The following is a 10036-nucleotide window of genomic DNA, read 5'->3' as shown; positions in this document are numbered from 1 at the left end:
TACTTTGCTGTCAGAACCTGAACTAGTAACTTCCTTGGACAATCTAAATGTTATGCTTCCTGATATATGAGCAGTCCTGGGGCATCTTTAATTCCTTCAGTACTCCAACTTTTTACACTGAATTATGTTACTCCTCCTTTAGACCAAAGAGCCACAAGTTTCCCAATATGTAGTTTGCTATTCTGAGCGATCTTTGTATGCCCCTTTGACTGCTGAGGGCAGAACTCAACTGAAGTATCCCTTGCTGTGTTGCATTTTCTCTTCATGTATGTTTTCCCTCTTGCATGGACTTTTCCTTATTGTCAGTCTAGCTGTAGTGTGGCACTTCTGCTGTCTTTTCCAAAGTTGCCCTGAGGAGCTAATCATGTTCTTCCACTGTTTTTTCACATGGTCAGACAAATTCAGGCTATTGTAGATCTATGCAGTCTAAACTCCTGCATTTTCTGATGCAACTCTTGGGTCCTGAAATTAAGCCAAATGCAGTCTGAGGGAATGTTGTCAAATGAAGTGTTGCATCTGCCCAGACTTGTTGGGTATTGCCACGGTAAGCATTAACTAGCATAAAAGAATGAGTTACATGTGTCATCTGTGCAGGATTCCAACTTTAAACTTTTACATGGCTTCTCACTTCCAGTCTTTTGTCATCTACAAGATTTTTTTCTGCTAGATCCCCAGGTTTTCTTCATTTGGCAAATTCTGAGTACTTTGTCATGGTATATTTGTGTGTTTTCTAGTGTCTTGGAGCTTTGTTCTAGACTCCAGATGTGAGTGTGCTTTTATTCAGCATCCATTTTTTCCTTCACAGTGGCTGTCAGCTCTGCAACCTGAGAGCAATCGTAGATTTTTTTTTCCTATTTGTATTCTCTGTTCAAGAACTGCCATCTCTCACGTTTCATTCTTTCCCTGCAGTATAGCATGCTTCAAATTTTTGTAATGTGATTTCACTTTTAGTTCTCTCTGAATTAACTGAGGACTGTAAAAATCTGTCAACAGCTTCAGAACCCACTGTTGTCAGAAAAAAATGATATTCCAATTATATTTTTTCCCCAATACCTTTCAAAATAAAGAACTTTTTACATCTTTTCCAGTTTAGCATAATTGCAGAGATTCAGCTCCAATGGAGCTTCTAGGTGTGCCATTTTTCCACTCCCAAAATTGTCTTATCTCTTTTGTGTGTATGGGGCTCCAAGGCCAGTGATCATTAGGTGCTTAAATGGAAGAGATGAGTCTTATATATCTGGTTCCATCTGGCTGCCTGTAACAAGAGTTTGACAGAAGCCTAAACAGACTTGGCTCAGAAAACTCACAGCTTAAAGACAAAAACTCCAGTAGCAAAAGGGCAAAGTTCCACTAACTGAAGATGTGAAAATCAATCCAACCACTGATGATACTTGTCAAGTAGAAGTAATTGGGAGATGTCACAAAGAAAACTCACAGGGTGAGCCAGGAAGCTGTACAGTTAGTTAGTTAGTTACAATGTATGGTATTTCAGATATGACAGAGACAGATTTGGGGATAATGTATTAAATTTCACCAGGAAACTATGCCTGTAATCAATACAGGGTGGTTGTGGATGTTATCTAATGTCATTTATTGATTGTTCTACTCCTGTGATTGCTTCCTGCCTGTGTGAGAGAGACTCTATGAGAAGTGTCTTTAAGTATGTATGTCAATTTTTAAAATTCCTGCTGACATTTAACCCACTAAACAACAGGAAGGACCGATTTGTTACAGTCCTTAACAGCCTAGTACTTATGTGACAGACCACTGTGTTGCCTTCTTTGAGTCTCAGGACTGGGCCATGTCTTTGATCAAATCCAAAAGTACTCTCTGTGAATTGTATTTCCTATGTAATTTTTAGGCACAGAGGAGATTAATGTGTTTTTCTTTGCCCCTTTTCCACCTGTCACTTCCACTGGTATGGCTGTTTAACAGCAGCCTGCAACTTGCTGTCCTTGCATCCATGCTGCAAGATGCCTAGCTCGGTTTTGGCCAGCTGCTGCCTGAGGAGCACCGTGGAAGTTGGATGAGAAGGGAGAGCCTGTTGGCTCAGGTCTAGAGAGTGAGAGGGTGTGATAGACAGAAAGGCCAGAGGTGGAAGAAGTGATAAGTGACAAAAGCCAGAGAATGAAAATATTGGAAAAATGATTCATTCAGAAAAGTATATACACTTTGGGATTTATACCTTTGTTTGTACAGCTATTTCTGCATCAGCTGTTAAGTGGTTTTAATTTGCCAATAGATATCAGCAAAATGAATACGTTAACTATGTGTTTTACTTTGGCATATGGACAGCTTGAGAATCCAAATGAGAAAAGTTCATGTTTTTTGCAGAATGTCTCTTGTGCCTCCGCCCTTCCTAAACTGCAGAATGAAGGACAGTGTTGCAATCAAGTTAATGTAGAAAGGCATTACTAAAAGCCTGCTTATTTGTTTGTTTTCTTACTGATCTTTGTTCTTGCCTCTTTTTTAAAATGTTGCTTTCTCTGTATTTTGGTGGAAAGTATATCCCGCGTGCTCTTCTGACTACATGCACCTCATAGCTGCTCCAGCTAGAGTATAGCAGTCAACTGAATACAAAGTTTAAGACAGAGGGAGAAGTGCTATGGGGCACAGGATGCTGTTTTCCCCATAGGCTGATGAAAGGCCCATCCCCAGCTCCTGCCAGAATGCAGTAACTCTCCTGCAAAGGAGACTGGAGAGGATCAAGGACAAAATAATCCCAAAGAACAAAACTTATACAGATTCTGCAGCTTGTCTAATTATCACATCATTCTTTGAGTCAACTTGCGAGGCTTCTAGTGCCAGCTGTGAAAAGGCAATTAATAACTTTAAACTAAGCCCGGCTTCAGGCTGAGGATGAGAAGCTGTGAAGACCTATGTACAGGTAACAGACCTACTGTTTTCATCCCTTAATGATGAAGCACTAATCTTTTCATGGTATTGGAGTAGGGATGGAGGGAAATGCCTTTAAGAAACTTGGAGAAATGGGATTAAGTCTCTACAGATTTTAAAAGGTCTCTGTTGATCCTGAAAATGATGGCATTTCAAGAAGATAAGGCAAGTACCACTCACATCGTAAAGTACTGCTTTGCAAATGCTGCAAGAGTTTGTATCCTGCTATCCTGAACCGAACTTTCCAAAGCAAAATGGGTTCCTACCAACACACATAATATTCTGGCTCCAACAAAGGACCTTGAAGATTTCTGAACATTCCTGGTTGAATCGTTGCAGCAGCTGGTGATGCAAACTTTGTAAACAGTGCTATGTCCATTATATAGGTGTGAAAGCTAAAGCACAGAGGGCAACACTGATTCAAGTGAAAGAAAGTCCCAAATGATTGTCAGTTGTTTCCAATCAATCTGATGTTGGTTTTTTGTCTCAAAATTCCAGTTGTGAACGTGTGCCCACGTTGCACCCACAAAAATGGGGCAACATTTTTGGCACTGAATGACTTACTGTGGCTCAGAGAGGAAGACTGTATCTGAGTGAAGACTAGGAATCAAGTCTCTTCATTTTGGTGCTCATCCTTGAAATGTAAGACTGTACTTCATCTTTTTATCATGGGAATAACCTGTTCCAGGTACCTTGTAATACCTTCATGCACCACACACTAAGCATTTTCCATCAATGGCAGGCTTGGCAGCCAGAAAAGTGATCCCCAGTACCTGATGTGTGGTTTATGGAAAGGATTTCATGACCAATTTTGCTGCGCATTAAGGGCAAAAAATTGCCCAAGTATGTTTTATATATACATCTAAAAGAAATCCCTGGTATTTCTGAAGTTGTTTCTAAGCCACCTTGTTTCAATTTAAGATTTTGCTATAAAATAAACCTTCTTAAAAGCTGCATGTCGTTATGTTTTGACTTAAAATTAAAGGAACATTGTAACTTCTTTTATTTTGTTAATATTCCAAAAATAAATATTTTTACTTATAAAGCTTTTAGGAAAATTCATTCCTGTTTACAGTCCTAGCACATGCACCATGCTGGTTCCAATTCTGTCAGCCAAGCAGCTGTCCTGCCATTAACGCTCTTTAGCAGCTGTGTTCTTTTTCCTACCTAGGGACCTGTTATAAAGCATTTACAGAGTTTCATGCAGACAGGTGTCCCTGCAAAAGCAATGCCGCATGCAAAGGAATGTAATAAGAGTAATCTCTCTTCCAACACCCTCAGATATTTTAAATATTTAATGTCAGTAATAAAAGACAAAAGTAAATTATTAATGTTCTCCACCCTCCTATCCTTTAGATAATTTAAACAAGGAAGTTGTACCTTTGCAAAATTGTCCACTTGAATGGAAAATCCGTCTCCCTCCCTTTGCTTCTGTAACACTTTATGAAATGAACTGGAAAGGTGCTAAGGAATGGACAAATGTAGTATGGATATGGTATGCCCCTGAGAGCTCCCTTTCTGTGCATACTAGCACAACTGAGGTGTCTTATTTGGCATTTAGGTATTTTGATGACAGGCACCACAGAGCAGGCCATTTCAAAACTGGAGACATAAACTGTCCTTTCTCTCAGAAAAGGACTGTGTCTTTTTCTCTGTCCTATCTTAACATCAAAATGGTTTTGACTTACGTTAAAATAAATCAAATAGCAGAACTGCGCGTGGCTGTGATCTTGGGGAAAAATAATTGGAGCTATATCTCAGCAGTAACTATGAGGTAAATTTCAACATTTGTAAACGTAGCAGTCAGGCCAGCTGCACCACTCACCAAATTTTCGATAGTGTGCAGCCTTTCCAGGAGCAGTATAAAAAGCAGCTACTAGCCAACATTGCCATTCACAAACGATCAGAGTTAGGCACCTCGAGCACCTCGGTAAAAGTCACCTGATTTACAGACAATGTGGAAATGAGTACACTTCCTTGCGGTCAGCGTGGCTTACTTCAGTGCTCCTGGCAAGTTCTTCCTTTGATTTGGGGAAGTGAAGCTGTGGGATTTTTTTGTTTGTTGCTTAGTATTGTCCTAAACCTTTAAGAGACTGTTGAAGTCTGCAAGGGTTCCTTGAGAGTCTGATGGACATAATTAAATCAACCTTGTAATACCCTTGTTATGCTCAAGTGCATCATGAATTGTATGCCTTGTGGCTGATTGGGTGTGATTGCGATCCGTCTGGCAGAAGCTGCCTTGTACATAAAACTAGAAGAAAGCCTTGAGGTCAGATTTGTTTACCTGCAGCTGAACAAATACTATTTTGTTACATCTAAGATGAGAGTCTCTGAGGAAAGGTAGGCACTTAACAATCAACCCAAAGATACTCTAAGTGCCTTGTGGAAGGCCTTAGACGATGTGGTGCCCTCTCACTGATCGGAGGGCAACCTCTTGTACCTCCCAAGAGAGTTCTGCACATGTTGCCAGTGGCTTTCTGTAGAGCTGAATAGAGGGCATAGTAGTGATGTGTCTACACCAAGCATTAACTTAAAGGAACCTGAGCTGGCTCTAAACATGGTGATAGAGCTACTTGGCAAAGCAAGTCACAGCACTAACCCAGATCCTAGATACAGTTCAGCTGCATCAGCAAGGCTTGCTCTTGAACTCATCTGTTTTTCTTTCTTTTTTTTTTTTTTTTAATAACACTTGCATGGGACACGAAGACCTTTGATCCAGGTCTTTGCTCTGAATCTAAGAGAGGTAAGATCTGGACAAACATACCCAGAATTACTGTAAAAAGCCCCTGATTTCCATTATGTTGAATAAAGGAACAATAGGGACTAGTTTTGTGTATCTAGTTCCCATCATTTTTTCAACCTCAAATTTTTGAAAAAAAATCATAAGTAATTATATATCTAATATTCTAGCCCTCTCTGCTGGAAGAAGAAACCATAGGAGAAGGACTTTGGCAGTCAGCCAGGAATGGGAAATCTCTTCTTATCTAAATAGGACCGTAGGACTGTAGAAAGGTTGATTGAGAGGAGCTTCTGGATTTCAGAGCTCTATTCAGTCTTCACTGGCAAAATCCTGAGCTTCATACTATGGCTAAAGAATGTCCTACTGTAATTTGTGTTTGCATCATGTCTTCAAGTCCAGTTGCCTGTCTGAAAATAAGACATACAAGACAATAAGTGCCAGTTGGGACTTTCCCTCTGTTTATCTGGTTTCCACTAACTTTATAAATTTTGCTGTTAGCTACAGCTAGCTCCCCTTTTTTATGCATCTCCCTAGCATATCTGCTGTTGGCAAATGACAATGCCAAGCTGCTCTTTGCGGATGGTAACTACAACAAATAGGATACAGAAACTCAGAGAGAAAGGCAAAAGTCATCACTTCATTTCTTTACCGAGGCACATGGAACTGAGAATAAGGATATAAGCTGGTATAGGATGATGGCCCTTGGACTAGCTTTTTTTATTTTCAACTTTACTTTCAGGGTTAAAAACTTTTAATGAAAGAAAAATAAACAAAAGTGGCCAGTATTACTCTCACAGACATAACTAAAGGAGTTTAACCAGTAAAGGAAACAGAGCTGAGAGATTATCTTAAACTTCTTCCCTATTAAAATAATTCATTTTATGTATTATCACAATGCAGCAACTTTATCTGAACTTCTTTCCAATCTCTATAAACATGTCCTTAAAATAAATGTTCTACATTAATATTTGAAAAATTCACTCTCTCTGTGACATTGGGAAACAGCATTTTGAAGCAGTAGTAGTAGAACTTGCTTCAAAACAAAGCATTGCATTATTTGATGACTTTTTCTGATTATTTTTTCCAACTTAGTTGGAAAATGTGTTTAGTACTTAAACCAATTGTAGCATTAACATAATTTCTTCTGGCTTCTAGTGAACTTTGTTACATAAAGCTGAGGTTTAAATCTAACAGTTTTTTCTGGGGCAAAACCTCCTACAGAAGAGTTTGTCTGAATACAGTCTGAATAAAATCAAATGGATAAGAAAGACTACGATTTGTTATCCATTTCATATTGAAGTGAATTGTAAAACTGCTGCTAAGGAATGTCTCTTTCTGATACTCAGTTCCCTTCTTTGGAGGGTGCAATACATTTTCAAAGAGTGATGGAAGAAAGATGCCTTAGGAGAAGAAATGTTAAATACCCACTCAAAAGCATGAAAAAAATGGTGCTGCCATTCAAACATGACAAAATTGTTTTATTATCCATGAGGTTGTCTGAGGGAGATCTCTGCTGGAGACTAGGAAAGAAATTGTGAAAGGGAAAGGATCTGAACATTTTACTGCTTTAGCTTTTAAAGGTTTTAGTGTTGGATTCTGATTTGATTCCCGTCAGTACAGAGCTGCTTGGCATAAGCGTGGTTATACCTGATGTATTACCCTGATTAAACTGTTACGGGAAAGCAGTAGATAAGACTGAAAATGTTAGACTCAGGATTGAGGGCAGGACTGAGAGGCTCCATGCCTTTCCCTTAGCCTTTCCTGCCATCTCACGGTGCCCCCCAGTGACTTGCTTCCAGCCCTCCCAGTCTCTTGTAGTTCATTCCAGGGAGATTTGACTGCATGGTGGGGGGGGGGGGGGGGGCTTTTTTTTATAGATTTTAACATTGTTGCCTCAAGGTCTATAGTCCAAGTTCTTGCACCGTAAATGGATATCAACAAATCAATGTAGATGAGAAAACATTTCCAGTGTGTTTCAAGTTGTAAATAAGTGGCACACCTTCGCCTCTCCCCCCTCCTCCCCCCAGCCATGCATGTGTCTTCAGGAGGGCTGTATTTCCGTGCAGGCAGCAGCCTTTCTGAACAATGTGTGGTTTGGTTGTCCTCATTTGACACATGATCAGATAGCTAATCGTCAGAAAGCAGAGTAAGAGCTGCTATTTTAAAAGACTCTCATGAAGTCCCAAACTGAAGTCCCAGAAAGCCATCAGCATGCAAAAAATAGCCCATGTACCTCTGTACAGAGACACACAAATATTCATTTGTGCAACCATGGCAAACTTGGATTATTTTGTATCAGTGAGCGGACCTCGCATTTCCTGCCTTGCTGCCTTTTCTCTTTCTGTGTGTTCCTTTTTGCCCTGGAGGTTTTTTCTTTTCTTTCTTTTTTTTCCCCAGTAACAACCTCTTGGTGGTTTTACTCTGTTGACAGCAGTAGGCAGCAAATGCTTCACACACCTTGAAACAATTTCTTTCCTAGGTCATGCTGTGGAATGAATCTAATGAGCTTAGATGCTCTAAGTACAGAGGAGCTGAGTTGCTATTAAGGGGGGACAGGAATCTGGGTAAATCCCATTGACCTCAGTTGGAGGTGGTTAAATGTATGTTTAGGATTTAGGAGAAAGGAGTGAAAAGCGTAGGAGAGAATAGAACCCTGGGGAGGGGGGATTTTGAGTGAATTCTGAACTCCTTGATTTTTCTAGTTAAAAACAAATCATTTAAAATATTGAGGTAAAAGATACATTTTTTTTTAATTCCACTCATTTGGGAAATTTCCAGGTTTAGGAAAGATAACTTATGTCCCAGGAATTGTGGGTCTCCAAGGGACTGATTAGATCCCCCAGAGTCAGATAGAGAAGCCTGGACGTCTGCTCTGAATTACCACTGTGCATTCAAGGGACAATTTAGCTGTTAACCATAGTCTAGATCAGCTGTGAGAACTGTTTTTTTTTTCCTGCACAGTGAATTTTGCTTTTGAACCTGGAACTCCTTACAAACAATCCCCCCCCCACCACCACCACCACCATCTCTGAGTGAAGAATGTAAACTTAAAAAAGGCTAAGGAAAATAATGCTTTGTTGCCTGGGTTATTGTATGCTTTGTTATGTAGTCACTGTTGAGGACAGAAGAAGAAGAAGAGGTTACTAGTGTGAGGGGGGGAAATTCTAAAAATGTTAGGATGAGCAACAGGACTACAGTCCTGGAATTAAAATCTAGGGGTTCAAATCTAGAAGATTTGATTACAAACTAACTAGAATAATGTAAAGTTGCCGCTGGTCAGTTAAGGTTTCTAAGGCAAGGGGGAAAAGGTTTTGTGGTCTTACAACATAAAGAACTGTCATTCTTGGTCTTCATTTTGAACAGCCATGTATGTCTCATACATATTTATACTTAAGGGCTAAAAAAATGCCATCAGGATACTTGTCTTGAAGTCTCTATAAGGGTAAATGCTGTGTTTATGTGACACCATGGCCTTGCCTTGCGGATGCCTTGAAATAGTGGATTTTTTTGTTATAGCGCAGAGCCATTTTTTTTCCATGTCCCCACTGTAAATGACCTCCTTATTTGAAGGCAGTGTTGCTGACCAGCCTCCTGGGCACCTCTGGAAGATAACAGTAGCCTCACATTGGCACTTTTCTAGAGAAGCTCATTCTAATTTTCTGCTTATCTGCCAGAGGAGTCTGAGCAGACATGCTATTTGAAAGCTATATTGGGTTTGTAAGCCTCATGAAACAAGGCAGAGGTTAATTCAGGCAACCATTAGGCTGTTGTTGAAAATTGGCCTACCTTCAGAGGATAAAAGAGCGGTGGGAGGGTCTCTTAAGGCAAACCACTAGTGAGTGAATTGCTAAAAAGCCTTGATCTTCAAGACATAGAAAGAAGGAGCTTTCTAAACTTGGAGATGATTGGAAAATTGGAGGTTGACTGCAAAACACTGGTGCCCCTTGTATAGTGGGGATGAGGACTGTGTTGCATGGACATGTTCCAGTTGGAGGGGAGCTTTGCTATGAGGGAATGCTCTCAGGTGCGGTAAAGACAGAGGGATTCTTGCAAACCAGATGGGTAAGTCAGCTCCTCAGAGCTGAATTTCAGATGAAACCTGGACCAGTTCATTATTCTAGGGTGGAATGAGGAATTTCCATGGCTTTGATCAAAATCATTAAAAAGTAATGGTTGTGGAGATAGCTGACTTTGAAGTTCTGAATCTTGAGAGAATCTAAAATGCAAAGTAGAATAAACTGAAATTTCATTCACTAAAAAGGTTTGTGGGAAAAATAACTTAAAAACCTTTGAAATCACCTGGAAAGAATGGAAATGTAATGTTTTTAACATCTTATTTCAAATGTGGTGAAAAAATATGCACCACATTTCAGTTCTTCCTCTAAAAGGTACAAAACTGTT

The sequence above is a fragment of the Rhea pennata genome, chromosome 2 (assembly GCF_028389875.1).
Source record: "Rhea pennata isolate bPtePen1 chromosome 2, bPtePen1.pri, whole genome shotgun sequence".
Classification (NCBI taxonomy): domain Eukaryota; kingdom Metazoa; phylum Chordata; class Aves; order Rheiformes; family Rheidae; genus Rhea; species Rhea pennata.
Note: the sequence above shows the minus strand (reverse complement) of the source record.